Here is a 15,627-nt window from a genome sequence, read left to right on the forward strand (position 1 = left end):
AACCCTTGGTGATTGTAGAGGAAGCTAGCTAGGCAGTCAGGCTTGTAGCATTCTAGGAGCCAAAGTTGAAGAAGTAGGAATGAGTACGAATTATAGAGACAAAATCTGGTTGGATTTTGATCTCTGGAGCTGTGCTCAGCTCCAGATCTGAATTTATGGAATTATTTCCTATCTTAGGTGAGAACTGTCCCTGAATCTGAAAGCTTTAACAGGAAGTACTAAATGTGGAGTTCTGAACCAGCTATCTGGTGATTCTTTCCTATGTACATTGTTATAATATTCTTCTGGGAGAGGGAGCCCAAGTGACTGTTGTAACATTGGGTTCTTCCTTCTCAGAAAAGAGATAATAATATTTTATTTTAAGATGAAAATTAGTGAAAATGCTTCCCTCATAGACTGAATGTGTATCACCCACTCCTAACTTTATGTTGAAGCCCTAACTCCCAGTGTGATGGTATTTGAAGATGGGGTCTTTGGGAGGTAATTGGTGTTAGATGAAGTCATGAACATGGGGCCCTTATATTGGAATTAGTGGCCTCATAAGGGAAGAGGAGGTGGAAAGGGCTTGTTGCTGGGAGCACTGCACTGTAGATCACTATGGCCAGGCCTAACTTGCTTCCTCCCTTGGATGAGGAAGGGCCCTGTGGGAGAACAGGCAAGAAGAGGGCATGGTGGAGCAAGGCCTGACCAAGAAGAGGACTATCTTCCTTCCCACCCATTTGCCAGAGAACCATCAAGCATGATGTCCTGCAGACCGTAGCCACTCTCCCTGTTCCAATCACAGGCTTCCCCTTGACCTCCCTCTTCACTTCCCTTACCTCTACACTAAAAATAAAGGTGCTGTGGATACCAGTGAGCCCTTTGACCCCATCAGGAGAAGGGGTTTCCACCTGGTGCCAGCTTTATCTCTTTGTCTGTTTTTCTTAATCTGCCACCATCATTTCTCACTCTGTGGACCCGTGAAGAATTAGTGAGAAGGCAGCTGTCTGTAATCCAGGAAGAGAGCCCTCACCACGAGCTGACTATGCTGACACCTTAATCTGAGACAGTGAGTCTCTTGGGTAGCTGTTGTTTGAATGTTTGTGTCCCCTAACAATTCATGTGTAGAAACCTAATCACCAAAATGATGGTGTTAGAAGGTGTGGCCTTTGAGAGGTGGATAGGTCATGACGCTTTCACCCTCATGAATGGGATTAGTGCCCTTATAAAAGTGGCTTCTGGAAGCTTGTTTGCTTCTTGCACCATATAAGGACACATAGAAAGAACCATCTATGGGGATTGGGCCCTCACCAGACACCAAATATGCTGCACCTTGATTTTGTACTTCTCAACCTCCAGAACTTTGAGCAATAAATTTCTTTTGTTTATAAAGTATCCAGTCTAAAGATATTTTGTTACGGTAGCCTGAAGAGACTAAAACAAGAATTGTAAGAAAATAAATTTTTGTTGTTTACATCATCCAGTCTGTGTTATTTTGTTATGGCAATCCAAGCTAAGACAGTAAATATCTATCTTTGCCCATGCTGGCCTGGGATGTCCTGAAAGCTACTACCTTTTTGTTGACTTTATCTATTTCAGGGTTGAATATTCCTTCCTTCCCTCTGTTTGTGGCTTCTCCTCTGGGAATTGGGTGGTCACTGTTGCATCAGGGAGGTGAAATCACAGGAAATTGTCATCATGTAGATCAAAAGTTAATAAAAAATCATTGAAAATATCTGCCATTTGACCACCTTTTTTTGGCCTATAAAATGGCTCTTCTATGTTTCAATATCTCCCGGCATTGTGTGCCTTAGTCTATAATGGGTGCTGTGGAGGTGGCAGAAATGTAAGAAACGTCTTTGTCTGCAGGGGCTTTATTTCACGTGAGTCAGAAAACTATGACCCATGAGCCTATCTGGCAAGTCCTGTCTGGCCAATCATCTGTTTTTGTGGCTTCATTGGAACACAGCTGCACTCATTTGTTTACTTATTGTCTATGTCTTTTTTCATGTTACAACACCAGAGGTGAGTAGTTGAACAAAGACAGTACCGCCCAGAAAGCTTATAGTGTTTATCACCTGGCACCGACTCCTGCATTACATAGTGGTAAGAAACAGTGACCATTCACAAGCAACCATTGTGCTTATTGCTGCTTTTCATCTCTTGTAGCTTTACTGCTTATCTTTCTTACCTTTTATCACTATTCTTTTTCCTTCCCTACTTGTCTGTATTTCCAAAGTCTCTTCTTTACTTGCTCTCCTTTGCTATTCTTGCTTGATTTTCTGGTCTATCATTCCATGTCCCCATTCCTTGTTACTTTCTGTTCATTTTCTCCTCTTCTCTTCACTGACTTCTGTCTTTGACCATTTCTTCCCACTTCCTGCCTCACTTCTTCCTCTCCTTTTCATCTGTGCCTCTTCCATGGAACTGGTTAGCACCTGTGAGTTGGAATAGGTGGGGTGACTCCCTTCTCACCATCCACAGCAGCCTTTCTCTGACTCCACACAATCTCACATTTCCCTCCTTGGATCTCCTGTCAATGGGGCAGGGATGACATTTTCCTCAGAAGGAAATGTAGCCTCTAAGATTAAGTGTCCATTCGAATTGGCTGCCTGACTGCTCTGACTGGTCAGAGACGAATGTTTTGCAAATTATTCCTGCCTTATAATCATTTGCTTCAATTAGCCAGACAGCTCAAAATGTAGAAACTTTTCTCAGGTTCAGTGAAATAAACACACAAGCTTAAATATCGCAAGGTTTCTCTTATGTGAGAAACCCAAAATAGAAATCAAGAGTAAAATAAAAGGGAGATAATAGGAAATAGAGAGATAAGTCTTTCTCCAATGGGAAAGGTATGAAGGGATGGAGGGAGAGGGAGAGAGGAAGGGAAAGAGATGAAAAAAGGAATGAAGATGTGTTATGTATGGGCACCGATGCCTCACAAGGAATGTAATCCTTATGTAACACAAACATATACTAAGAAAAATAATGTAAAAAAGAGAAATGTTTCTCAGATTCATTTGTTGTTGGGACTCCATGAGTCTCCACTTGTGGTTTCAGCCTCTGGGTTTTTAATAAGACTCTAATGTTTTTATAGCATTGTGAGGCAGTGTCTAGAATTCGGAAATGAAGTCCGCTCAACCTTAGGATGGGTGTGTGTTCTGGGTGGTGCCTTTCCTCCAGCAGAGTAATGTGTTTTGAATCTAAGACTTTCTGTGGTCAAACATTCCTCAGAAGCATGCACCATGATTGTTAAAGATTTCTTTATATAATAGTGTTGGAAAAAATACATCAATACTGGGTAGTCTGGAGTCATTTTAAAGTAACTATAAAGATTTATAAAACCTTGTCACACCATTCATCCTTGATGCCAGAGTGAAAAGTGGCCTCAGAGTGCAGGGGCATTAACTACCAATCTAGTCCCCAATGGAAGTGAGAGGAAAGAGCTTCAGAACATAGCAGCCTCAGACTTACCTAGCTTGAAAGAATCTAATCAAGAATATATTTCAGGGAAGAAAAGACTTGGTTGCATTTGCCTGGAATTTGAATGTGTTCATTGTTTTTTTTCTCTTAGGTGTTTATTTCTTTTAGTATTGCTACTTTTTTCAGTACTATGAAGAATATGGCAATTCCAATTTCTGTGTAATATGTTTTTGAGACTTTTAAACAAAATGCTCATTATTTCTAACACAAAAGTCATAAACTTGGTATGGGAAGGAAAGGGATTTAGCCAAACAATGTGTACTAAACACTTGTTGCTTGACTCTTTAGCTTCTATTATTTTCTTCCTATATCCCACATTTCAGTTTGGGGATCCATGTCTCTGTGGAATCTGATTCCACCAGGCCTCCATGAGTGTAATTTGTAACCCAGATCAGCATTTTTGTCTCCCCAGGCATCATGATTGGTTCTGAGTAGACATGTGACTAAGCATGTCTTTCCATCACTTGCAACAAAAAAAGATTTCTAGCTTATTCAGGGAAATTGTACAATAATTACCAGCACAGAACCAAGAAAGCAAAGACCACCATCTAGAGCCTCCTCTATGCCAGCTAGCTGCAAGAAATTCAAGTCCTTTGTCTTTTCTCTAGGCTTCAATTTTGTTTCTGATGTGCAGAAAGGAAGAAGAAGGTTGGGCTTGGTACCTGCTAAGATCTGTTCCAGCTTGAAGATTCTTTGAGTTCAACCTTCTATTTTTCTTTTTTTATTTTTGGTACTGGGGATTGAACTTGGGACCTTGCACTTGCAAGGCAGGTGGTGGAACCACTGAGCTAACTTCCTGGCCTCAACCTTCTTTTTGATCCACTTCAAACTTCTCCCAAAATCCATCTTCCTTGAATCCATCTTCCTTACCCCTGCTAGATTAATATCCTCAGACTTCGAAAACTTTACTGGATTCTCCACTAAGATAAAACACAGTCTACACTGCACAAGAAGGCATTCTATGTGCACCTTTCCTTGTAGCTTTCATAACTCTTTAACTTGAACTACCTGTAGGTTTGACTGAAACATAGAAATGGAATGTCTTCTTTGGAGGTGAGCCCTTTATATATGAACTATTTTATAGTCTTTTCCAAGGAATTCTTAAAAGATTTGTTGAAGGCTGACAATAAATCCATTGATGGACCTTAGTGGTAGAAAGTATGTACTGGTGAATGCCAGAAGTCTAGTGGCCTTAAAGCTAACAACGTAGGCCTCATAAGCACCAGGTTCTAGGGAAATGAGTAGCACTTTCAGATATTAAGTATAATTATTAAAGCAAGAAGTACATTACATCTGGTCACTCTGAAACAGGGACTACTTTAAACACCTGTGGATTTAACATAACCAAAACAGATACTGGCTAATGTCTGACTACTATACTCTTAAGATATATGCTGATATATTAGCTGTATGTTTTATTGGGCTATTCTTCAGTAGGAGATCATGGAAAAGTGATTGCTGATGTATTGTAACCTTGGAATTAGTGTGGGATTGTAAGGAGACATTTTCTATTTTTTTTTAATTGACAGAATTCCTGGTCCTTGAAGGGCTGTGTGCTATGAGAGAATGTGCTAGCCAGCCTTGTTTTTCTCCCGTTTCCCATGACAGGGCACTCCTCCCCATACTCTTGCCAAGTCCTCATGCATGTTGAGTCAAAAAATTTGGACATGAGCTCATCACATGTGAAAAAATGGGTTTAAACAACAGCTCCACGTGCAAGTGTACTGTGGGCTCTTTCCAGTTAATGTTTCATTCAGTTCAAGTTTTGTGAGGACTGGAGAATTGTGTGTATTTGTGCAATATCTCAGCATTGCCCCCAGACTGAAATGAGGCCATTGGCTTCCTGATATAGACTAAACAAAGGAATAAAATGCACACCATGTAGATAGAATATCTACAACTTTAGACACTGTCTGTTTAACTGACTGACTTGGAAGTATATTTGTATATACAATGGCCCATTGTGCTGATTCAGTGGTTGAAATAAGAATTAACATTCATTAAAACCAGCTTAGCTGGCCAATTTTGATTTGGTAGAAATTAAGTCAGCTGAAATATCTAAAGGAGAATTACATACAGTTATTGTTTTTTTGTGCGTTCAAGGAGGAAGCGGGGAGGAACTAGGAGTGAATGAGGCTTCTTTTGGGGTCGAGAAAAAACCAGTTGAGAATGTAGAAGAATACAGAAATAGTTTGGGAAAAGGACCCAGAGAGGTGAGTGATGAAGGGGTGGATCTCAACTGCTTTCTCTTGTCATAGATGGGATATTAGCCCCTAGGTGCCATTCGCCTCCTCTCTCTCAGGAATGTTTAACCCACAACCTAGTGAGCACCCTAATCAGGTCCTTATGTGTTTGGTGCTTGAATAATTGAATTTGATCGTTCTGTCTGACCCTAACCTGACTTCCTTAAGTATTGATGATAGGATTGTGAAGAAATATTGCTGGAGATGATCCAAAATTTCAAGAAAAGTAAAGAGAAGAAGATAAGAATGGATAAAGATGAGAGGAGGTGATTCAATGACCAAGGATTCAAACAATATATTCAGTTTAATAGTAGATAGGCTATTCAGTAAAGTAGCTGGATACAAGGTCAACACACAAAAATCAATAGCTTTCCTCTACATGAACAACAGACTCACTGAGAGAGAAATAGGGCAAACAATTCCTTTCACAATAGCATCCAAAAAACTGAAATACCTAGGAATCAACCTAACAAAAGAAATCAAAGACCTCTTCTCTGAAAACTATAGCACTCTGAAAAAAGTGATTGAAGACGATATCAGAAAACGGAAAGACATCCCTTGCTCCTGGGTAGGAAGGATCAACATAGTGAAAATGGCCATAGTTCCAAAATTGCTATATAGATTCAATGCAATTCCAATTGAAATTCCAGCAGCATACTTCATGGACTTTGAGAAAACAATCCAAAAATTCATTTGGAACAAGAAGAGACCTAGAATAGCAAAAGCAATTCTAGGTAACAGAGACATGGTAGGGGGTATTACAACCCCCAACTCGAAACTATACTACAAAGCTACTGTGATAAAAACAGCACAGTACTGGCAAAGAAACAGACCAGAGGACCAGTGGGACAGATTAGAAGATGCAGAAATAACGCCAGACACACTCAGCCACCTCATCTTCGACAAAGGAGCCAAACACCCTCACTGGAGGAAAGATAGCCTCTTTAATAAATGGTGCTGGAAAAACTGGGCTTCAACTTGCCAAAGATTAAAACTAGACCTATATCTCTCACCATGCACTAAACTAAAATCAAAATGGATTAAAGATCTAAATATTAAAACAGAAATGCTGAACTGGCTGGAGCAGAGGTTAGGTAGAACTCTTGAAGACATTGGGGTAGGAAAAGACCTTGTGAACAAAACCTCAGTTGCCTGTGAACTAGCACAAACAATCAACAAGTGGGATCTCTTTCTACCAAAAAGCTTCTGTACAGCAAGAGAAACCACCAGCAGTGTGAAGAGACAACCCACAATGTGGGAAAAATTTTTCACTAGTGGTCCCTCAGACAAAGGTCTACTATCTCGAATCTAGAAAGAACTTTAAAAAAATCACACCTCCCAAATGAAAAGACCCAATCCAAAAATGGGCATCTGAAATGAACAGACATTTCTCACACAAAGAAGTAGAAATAGCAAATTAACATATGAAAAAATGTTCAATATCACTGGTCATTTGACAGATGCAAATGAAAACTGCTGAGATTCTACCTCACCCCAGAAAGAATGGGTGTTATCAAGAAATCAACCAATAACAAATGCTGGCAGGGCTGTGGGGAAAGAGGAACACTGCTTCACTGCTGGTGGGAGTGTCAACTGGTGCAACCACTGGAAATCAGTATGGAGATACCTCAAAGAACTAGGACTGGAAGTCCCATTTGGCCCAGCTATTCCCCTGCTGAGTATCTTCCTCAAAGAATTAAAAGAATCTTACCACAGTGATATATGTGCACCCATGTTCATAGCAGCACAGTTTGTAATAGCTAAAACTTGGAAACAGCCCAAAAGCCCATCAACTGGAGACTGGTTCAAGAAAATGTGTTTTTTTAAATAAAATGGACCACTACTCAGCCATCAAACATGAGATATTAGAGACATTTTTTGCTAAATGGATGCACATTGAGGTGATACTCTTAAGTGAAATAAATAGGACTCACATATGTAAATACCAAATAGTTTCTTTAGTGTGAGAAACTGAAAGTGTAAATAAGGACTAAAAGGTATAATAGATAATGTGAAGTAGGAAGAAAAGGGGCAAAGGGAAAGGGGAAGTGGGAGGGCTAGGGGAAAGGAAAGAAAGGAAAGGAATTAATATGAGAAAATGAAAAAAGGAAACAAAGTCTATAAATAGCGAGGGATGGCAGGGTTGAAGGGAGGGCAGAGAAAGGGGGAAAAATAAGAACCAAGAGAATATGTAAAGGTGCATATCTCCAATGATGAATGTCATTATATTGTACACCTAAAATGTACCAATAAAAGTACATAAAAAATAAATAAAATAAAATAACAAAAAAAATAGTAGATAGGCTATCAACAACATATTTGGTTTAATATTAGATAGCACATACAGGATATTTTCTTCTGAGTCATACATCAGTTTTATATAGATACTGATTCCTTTTGCCATATCTGAAATTTTATTCTCTGATGAGACTTTGAAAAAGTATTTCTCGGTCATAGTTGAACAAGTTCTTGAGTTAATTTTGGAAGAGAGGGATCTGCCCTTCAGAAGGCAGACATGAGCTCAGAACAATGTTGCTTCACAGGTGAAAAGTCTATGAAAATGTGAGATTCCTGGAATATACTATGTATCCTTTGCAGCTTTCAGAGGGAAAAACAAAGTCTGTATTATTTTAGTAACTCTGAAGCAATGCTTATTTCCAAGGTTAGAGACTCTCTTCTGGATACTTGTAGATCTTCCCACAATCTTTGGGAGCTCTGTGTGGCTAATCCTCTTCCAGATGGAAGCTCATAGGCTGAGTCTTCCCTAGGTTATGGAACGTGGTGCATGGAAGGGATGTTTGGCTCTCTGATGCCTAGGTCTCACTTTTAGGTTGAAACTAGATCTCATCTCCTAATGGGAGAGACTGCACACTGAGATGGGCTTTCCAACCTCTGGGATCTCTTCATCCAGACCACATTTACAATCCTCACTGACCTGAGAAACACGTGTCTTTTTATTCAGTCCTAAGCCACCTTCCTAGACAAAAATCTGCTTTCTTGTCTCTCTCTTTCCCAGAATAAACAAGAAAAAATAAACAGCCAATTAGATGAACATATCTTTTCCTGCCATGTTATACAGTTTTCTGAATCATAGTAAACATTGTGGTCTGAATGGTTGAAAGGCAGATGAAGCTTTGAAATGCTTGGACATATTGAAAATTATGGGAAAAAACCATTGTTTGACCTCAGATATATATGCAGTGGTATGAGAAGTGTCCTTCCTAATCCTACGTTAAGGTTCTGGTCTGCTTGCTTTCATGAATGGAGAGATTTGTGTTCAGTGTATTTCTTGTCCATATGTAAATATTTACTGCTAAAATGTCTGAAATCATCTTATCTTCCTGAGTAGTTTAGAATTCCTCTTGTTTACATTAATGTTGACATTATACAACTACATTGTAAATTCTTTTGCTGGCACAAACTTCAGAACAATATGCCTCCAATTCATTTAACACATTTACTGAGGACTGGATTAATCAGACTGTAGCATGGATTTTGAATTGAGAAGTTAAATTCTCCTAAGGAATATTTAGAAGGAGCAAAGCAGAATCAAGCCATTCAGCAAATGTTTGTTTAATCTTTCTCTTTTGTGTCCAAACAAGACTTGATGTAGTAAGCTGGGGTAATATGAGTGCAGTAGCTAAAAAATCAAACCAACCAAACAAAAAGTACCCGCACATTCTACAAACTACACGTTAGCCACAAGCGTGACTTTACCTTTCGTATACCTTAGCCAAAAGACCAACAGAGGGTAGAATAAAGTGTTCTGAATTTCACTTCCTTTCTCTTAGTCTTTCTGGACAGTGGGGATCGGGAAATCGCAGGAGGTAGGAAGGAGAGAAACAATCAAATGACCACAAAACCAGTTGGCTTTCTAAAGCAGACCACAGGAAAAGGAAACTATTAAAATATTTTTATCTGTGTGTGTGATTCTTTCTTTGAATCCCACTTTGTTTTAAAATTCTATCCTGCCTCTTTTTGCATGTATTTCCTTGCTCATCATTCCCTCCACGTCTTGAGTAGACCTCACATTAATCTTCTGCAACAGCTTTTGGACTTGAAACTCAATACTTTTTAAAACTCATCTGAGCTAAAATTGCCACCACTCATAATATTCTTTATATTCTTTACTGCAGCTTCTATTTTTTCCAGCTTAGAGAAGTCAGTCATAACTTCTAACTTCTGAACTCTGTCCTTCCCTTCCTCTCTAGTTTCTCTTTCTCATAGCTCAATTTAGGTCTATTCCTTATGGTATCTCCCTTGCTCATTCTCTCTGTATATAGAGAGATTACTTTTTATTTATTTTATGTTTTGTTTGAAAAACTCCCTCCAACTTTATTGGAGTATAACTGATGGTTAAAATGTATATATATTGGGGTAGTGGTGTAGCTCAGTGGTAGACTGCGTGCCTACTATGCCTGAGGCCTTGGGTTTGATCCCCAGAACTGCCAAAAAAGAGTAAATATTTAAGATGGGCAACTGGATGGTTTTATATACAGATACATTGTGAAATCCTCACAAATCCAGCTAGTTAACATTATCCGTCACCTTGCATAGTTAATGTTATTTTTGTGTTGAAGACACAAGATCCATCCTTGTAGCAAGTTTCAAGTTTGCAATATTGTTAACCCTAGTTACACTAGATCCCCAGGACTTACTTTTCTTGCACAACTTAAACTCTGCATACCTTCATCAAGATTTCCTATATTCCCTTCCCTCTAAGCCCTAGTATCACCATTCTGCTCTATTTTTATGAGCATGGCATTTTTAGATTCCAAGTGTGATTGAGTTTTGCAGTATTTGTCTTTCTACATCTGGGTTAGTTTACCTACCATAATGTCTACCGGATTCATTCATGTTTTTGCAAATGGTGATATTTTGTTTTTTAAGACTGAATAATATTCCATTGTATATGTGTATGTATATACATATCTCATATATGTATGTATATACATATTCATTTATCCATTGATGGACATATAGTTTGTTTCCATATCTTGGCTGTTGTGAATAATGCTGAAATGAACATGAGAAGGCAGGTATGTCTTGGAGATTCTGATTTAAATTCCCTTGGAAATAGAATTGGGATTTCTGGATCATGAGGTTATTTAAAAATTTTTTTGAGAAACTTTAATACTGTTTTCCAAAAGCACACAATAGGGAAAGACAGTATCCTCTCTAAGGGGTTTTGGGATAACCAGACATCTACATGTGGAAGAATAAAATCAAACCCTTGTCTCACACCATATGCAAAAATTAACCCAAATGGATCAAAGACTTAAATGCAAGACCTGAAACAATAAAACTATTAGAAAAAACAGAAGAAAAGCTTCTTGATGTTGATCAGGGCAATGATTATCTGGATATGAGACCAACAGTATGGGAAATAGAAGCAAAGTAGACAAATGAGAATGCAGAGATTTTATCTTTGATTATCCATCTATGGAAATTACTCTGACCCAGAAGTGGTACTATTCCTTCCTATCTCCTCATGGCTACCCCCGTAGCATTCAGGGTCTCTGCAGGCTCTGATGAACACATGGACACACTATTCATCTCTGCTGTTCACATCGCAAAGCAGGTAGCAACTCCCCTTATTAATTTTGGAATTAAAATAAAAGATATTTCCTCACTGGGTCCTGTCTTTCTAGGACAGGAATAAACGAGGTACCAGGGCCCCAATGTCTTCACAGTTTTCCTTAAGACCACTCCTATCAAGCACGTTAACAAAGCATGTGGCTAACACTGTCATATGAACACATACACAAAATAATTGGCAAAGCATATGATTAAAATTATCAGGACCGGGGATGTAGCTCAGTGGTGCCACACCTGCCTTGCAAGTGCAAGGTCCTGAGTTAGATCCCCAGTACCACAAAAAACCCCCACAAAAAACAAAAAGCAAAACAAAACAAAAACAAAATTATCAAATAAAACTACATTTTAAAAAGAATCGACAAAGCATGCATTCAAAAGCAATCATGCTGTAATTTGTAGAAGGAAGACTTCGTTACTAGAAAACGGACTGTTTGAAAGGGAAATCGTGGGCCAGGGATTTAGCTCAGTGGTTCCGGCGCCTGCCTCGAAAGAGCAAGATCCCGAGTTCGATCCCTGGTACCAAAAAACAAAACAAAAAAGGGGAAATCGTTTAGATTCGATTCTACCAAGTCCATGTAAAAAGCTCTCCATGGATTTGAATTTGTGGTGTTGGTTGAGTGGGCCGGCAAGCAGGTCAGCACCTGTGCGCAAAACTTCAGCTGAGCAGAGGGCTAGCTCCCCACACCCTTCTCCCTGCCCTCTCATTTAACCACTCTAAAAGAGAGCAAGGCAGGGGCACAGACCAGGACTGGGGACTTGAGCCCTTAGAGGAGAGAAGGCCTCTGGGATCACTTGAATTTCTACTGCTGCTGCTGCTGCTACTACTGCTCGACATTATTTTATTTTCGCCTATCTCGGGAACTTTACCTTATCTATAACTCTTCCAATAACCTTATAAGAGAAACTTTCTTTTCCCTATTTTGTTGAGCTAAACCTCAAAGTCAGACAAGTCCAAATAAAATCCATGTCACATAGCTGGTGAGCTGTAAAGATCTCACAAAGATGTCTGCCCATACACCGGATCCCTGCCTCCTGTACTCATTACTCCTCAAGGATGGTGAAGGGACCTCGGAACCCAGAGGATCTTTGCAATCGCCGGGTGACTTGTGACAAATTTGAACATATAAAAATATAAAATAAACATATAACTCCATCTGATTATTCAGAGATAGATTCTTATTTCCCTTTGAAGGTACAAAAGGCCATCCCCGTGGCCCTAAGCAACACTGCAAGCTCCTATTGGATTTCCTGTCCCTGTGTTTCTTAGAGCATTTATGGCTCATCTCTGTGGGTTTTTCCATTGATATTTATGCTTTGTTGATTTTTCTCCAGATGCATTGAGGGCACTTGTCCAAATTAAATATCATTTTATTACTTCCTGTCTCTTATTTTAAAATTCTCTTTGTCTTTTACTCTACATGGGCTTTGCATTATATTCCAATTAATATCTATAAATCTTGGCCACAAGCTATTAAGTACACATCCATGTCACTAGGTGATAAGCTCAAGGCACTCAAGGCTACCTAGGGATTAGACCTTGATCATAGGTAATGCTTGAAATTAACCATGGAGCCCCGCATCTAACTTTCAGCTTAAACACCCAATTCACCAACAGCAGCCCCCATGCAGGCCAATAGACAGGGAGGGCATAATTGTCTGTAGCTCATAAATAAGAAAATGAAGGTCAGCGAGGTTGTGAGACTTGCCCAGGCTCATGCAATGATATGACTAGGACTATAAAAGATCAGAACCATTCATGCCTGAAATACATTTTATGTAAAAATGATCGACACTTAAAAAATTAAATTGCACTTTGTTTGCTGGCCTAAAAACAGCTTTTAGGTTTTGATTTTAAGTGAGTTATGCTTTTGTTGGAGTGGATCCGGGTAAAAGGCTGACATCAGCTTTTTAGTGAAGCATGTTTTCAGTGTCTGGGGCTTCTACTTTTATCCCTTATATCATTTCAGTCTAGCACCACATTCCTCTAGAAGATTTAGGGTCTCTAGCTGCTCTTGTCCTCTCCCTCCCAACACCATCTCCTAGGCTCTGATTTTGGAGTTCTGGCCTCTTGATGCTTCTCAAATCACAGCTTGACTATGAAAATCCTTTTCCCCTGAAGTCAAAGGTCTAGCTCTTGTAGATTTCTCAGTCTGGTGTATTTAAGTTCAAAGTTCCTTTAGCAGAGAACAAAGCTTTCATTCCTCAATCAAAGCTGAGATACAAGCATGTGCTTAGGAGAGGTGGCACTTTAATTTAGAGCTATGTGAAGAGGTCTGTGACTGATGCTATATCTGTTCCTAAACTGGTTTTAATGAGCATAGAAAAGGAAAGTATCATCAAGGGCTGGTACAGAAGGATTCCCCTAAGAGCATGGAGGAACACAGAAAGGAGCTGGGAATACTCATCTCATGACTAGTGTCAAAAAAAACTTAAAAATTGTTGCTGATCTTACAGTTACACTGAAGGCAATCTCCCACATGGTATACACTTCTCACATTGATCATTCTTCCCAAGAATTCTCGGTTTTGACTAAAAAAAATCAAGTCAGTTATTCATCACTGAGAGGGTGTGGAGAAATTGACAGTGAAAGTCAGCATATCCCTTTGAAAAACAACTGTAATTTAGGGTGAAGATCATGAAAATATCTTTTCCCTTTGAATCAGTAATTACTCTTCCAGGAAGCTAGCCTAAGGAAAGAATCCCAAATAGGGAACATGGCATATAACCTGCACACCTGCTCTACAATGTAAGAGTACAAATACTAACACATGTTCTAGTTAGTCATTTGAACTTCAGTGCTTTGTTGGCAGCCTAGTGATGACTTTTGAGGCTCTTGCCCAACCACATATCAATCCAATACAAAGAGGATCAGAGAAAGAAGACAGTCAGATTAGTCCACAGTAGAAGCTGCAATTTCCATAACTGTTGCTTCTGCCACTACCACCAGATTCACCATCGAAAGTAGTGCAGGTCATCTGTATCTACTGCCATACCAAAGTCACTGTTAGACTCAGCAAAAGCCACAGGAGACCTTTGAGTCCTCAGGGCTAAGTTTATTAACAGTCTCCACATTTTGGCCCCCAAGTTTCCAGGTCTGAGGTCTGTGTTGCCATGCTTTGCCATTCTTCCAGGACAAGAGCTCTGTGCCAGGGTGGTTGGATCCAGAGAGGCTTCCAGCCTCCGCTGTACCATGGGTCTAATCATCTACCGTGTTCCATCAGGTCTATAGCATGAGTCTTCCTTTCCTCAAGTTTGGTATTTATGAAGTTCCTCAGGTGTTCTTTGTCATGAAAGTATCTTATTTCTCCATCGATTTTGAAAGATAGTTTTGCAGGGTACATCAATCTGGGTTGGAGGTTGTTTTCCTTTGGGGCTTGAAATACTTCATCCCAGGCTCTTTCTTGACTTGAGGGTTTGTGTTGAGAAGTCTGCTGTGATTCTGATGGGCTTTCCTTTGTACGTGATTTGTTTCTTTTCTCTGATTGTAGAATTTTGTTCTTCTTTTGGGTTTCTGGAATCTTGACTATTACATACCTAGGTGTAGACTTTTTTGATAATGGCTAGTTGGAGTCCTGTGCACCACAATTATCTGTATGTCAAGTTCTTTTCCCTTGCTTAGGAAGTTTTCTGCCATTCTGTGAACAGTATTTTTTTAATGTCATTTGCGCCATCTCTTACTTTTTCATTGACTCTGATCGGACTTATGTTATTCTCTTTGCCTCATCTAGCAGCTGCTGGATTGATTTCTTGTGGTCCCTTGCTATTTTTAAGAAATCTTTCTTTTCATTGTCCCTAATTGCAATCCTGTCTTCTATATCTGATAGTCTTTCCTCACATTGGCTTGTTTTGCTGGATAAAAATTTGGAATGCTTCATGAATTTGCATGTTGTCCTTATGCAGGTGCCATGCTAATCTCTGTATCATTCCAATTTTAGTGTATGTGCTGCCGAAGTGAACATCTTCCTTTCCTCAGGGACTGTTGTGTCAAGGGGCATGACCTTTCCTGACCATTGGACCTAGAGAGGGTGGCACAGTGCACTTCTTTTGGTTTCTCTTGCTTTGAGCAGAAGGAAGTAGGTTTTGGATATTGGTTTTTTTGTCTATGATAGGATCTTCTCCTTAGGCAAATTAACCACCTACTCCGTAACAATAAGCTTTGTACTCTGATGGCTTTCACAGAGTGACAATTTTGGTAGAATTCTATTGTACCTGTACAACAGAATAATGAATACCTATTTCTCACTTGTTGTGTAACTAAAACAGCTGCTCAATGATCTTTTCTATGACAACAATGACAAAATAAGTTTCTCTAGTTGAAAAACAA

At 39.4% G+C, this 15,627-nt stretch overlaps 1 non-coding gene across 1 annotated transcript; it reads right to left on the reverse strand.

Moving 5' to 3' along the window:
* Positions 1 to 15,158: 15,158 nt before the first annotated feature.
* LOC147827017 (U6 spliceosomal RNA) lies at positions 15,159 to 15,262 on the reverse strand. The gene has a single exon (XR_015453309.1). It is a non-coding gene; the product is annotated as a U6 spliceosomal RNA (small nuclear RNA).
* Between the last annotated feature and the right edge of the window lie 365 nt (positions 15,263 to 15,627).

The sequence above is a fragment of the Heterocephalus glaber genome, unplaced genomic scaffold, assembly GCF_053883595.1.
Source record: "Heterocephalus glaber isolate CG9 unplaced genomic scaffold, H.glaber_assembly_v1.0 deba00001457, whole genome shotgun sequence".
Taxonomy (NCBI): Eukaryota; Metazoa; Chordata; class Mammalia; order Rodentia; family Bathyergidae; genus Heterocephalus; species Heterocephalus glaber.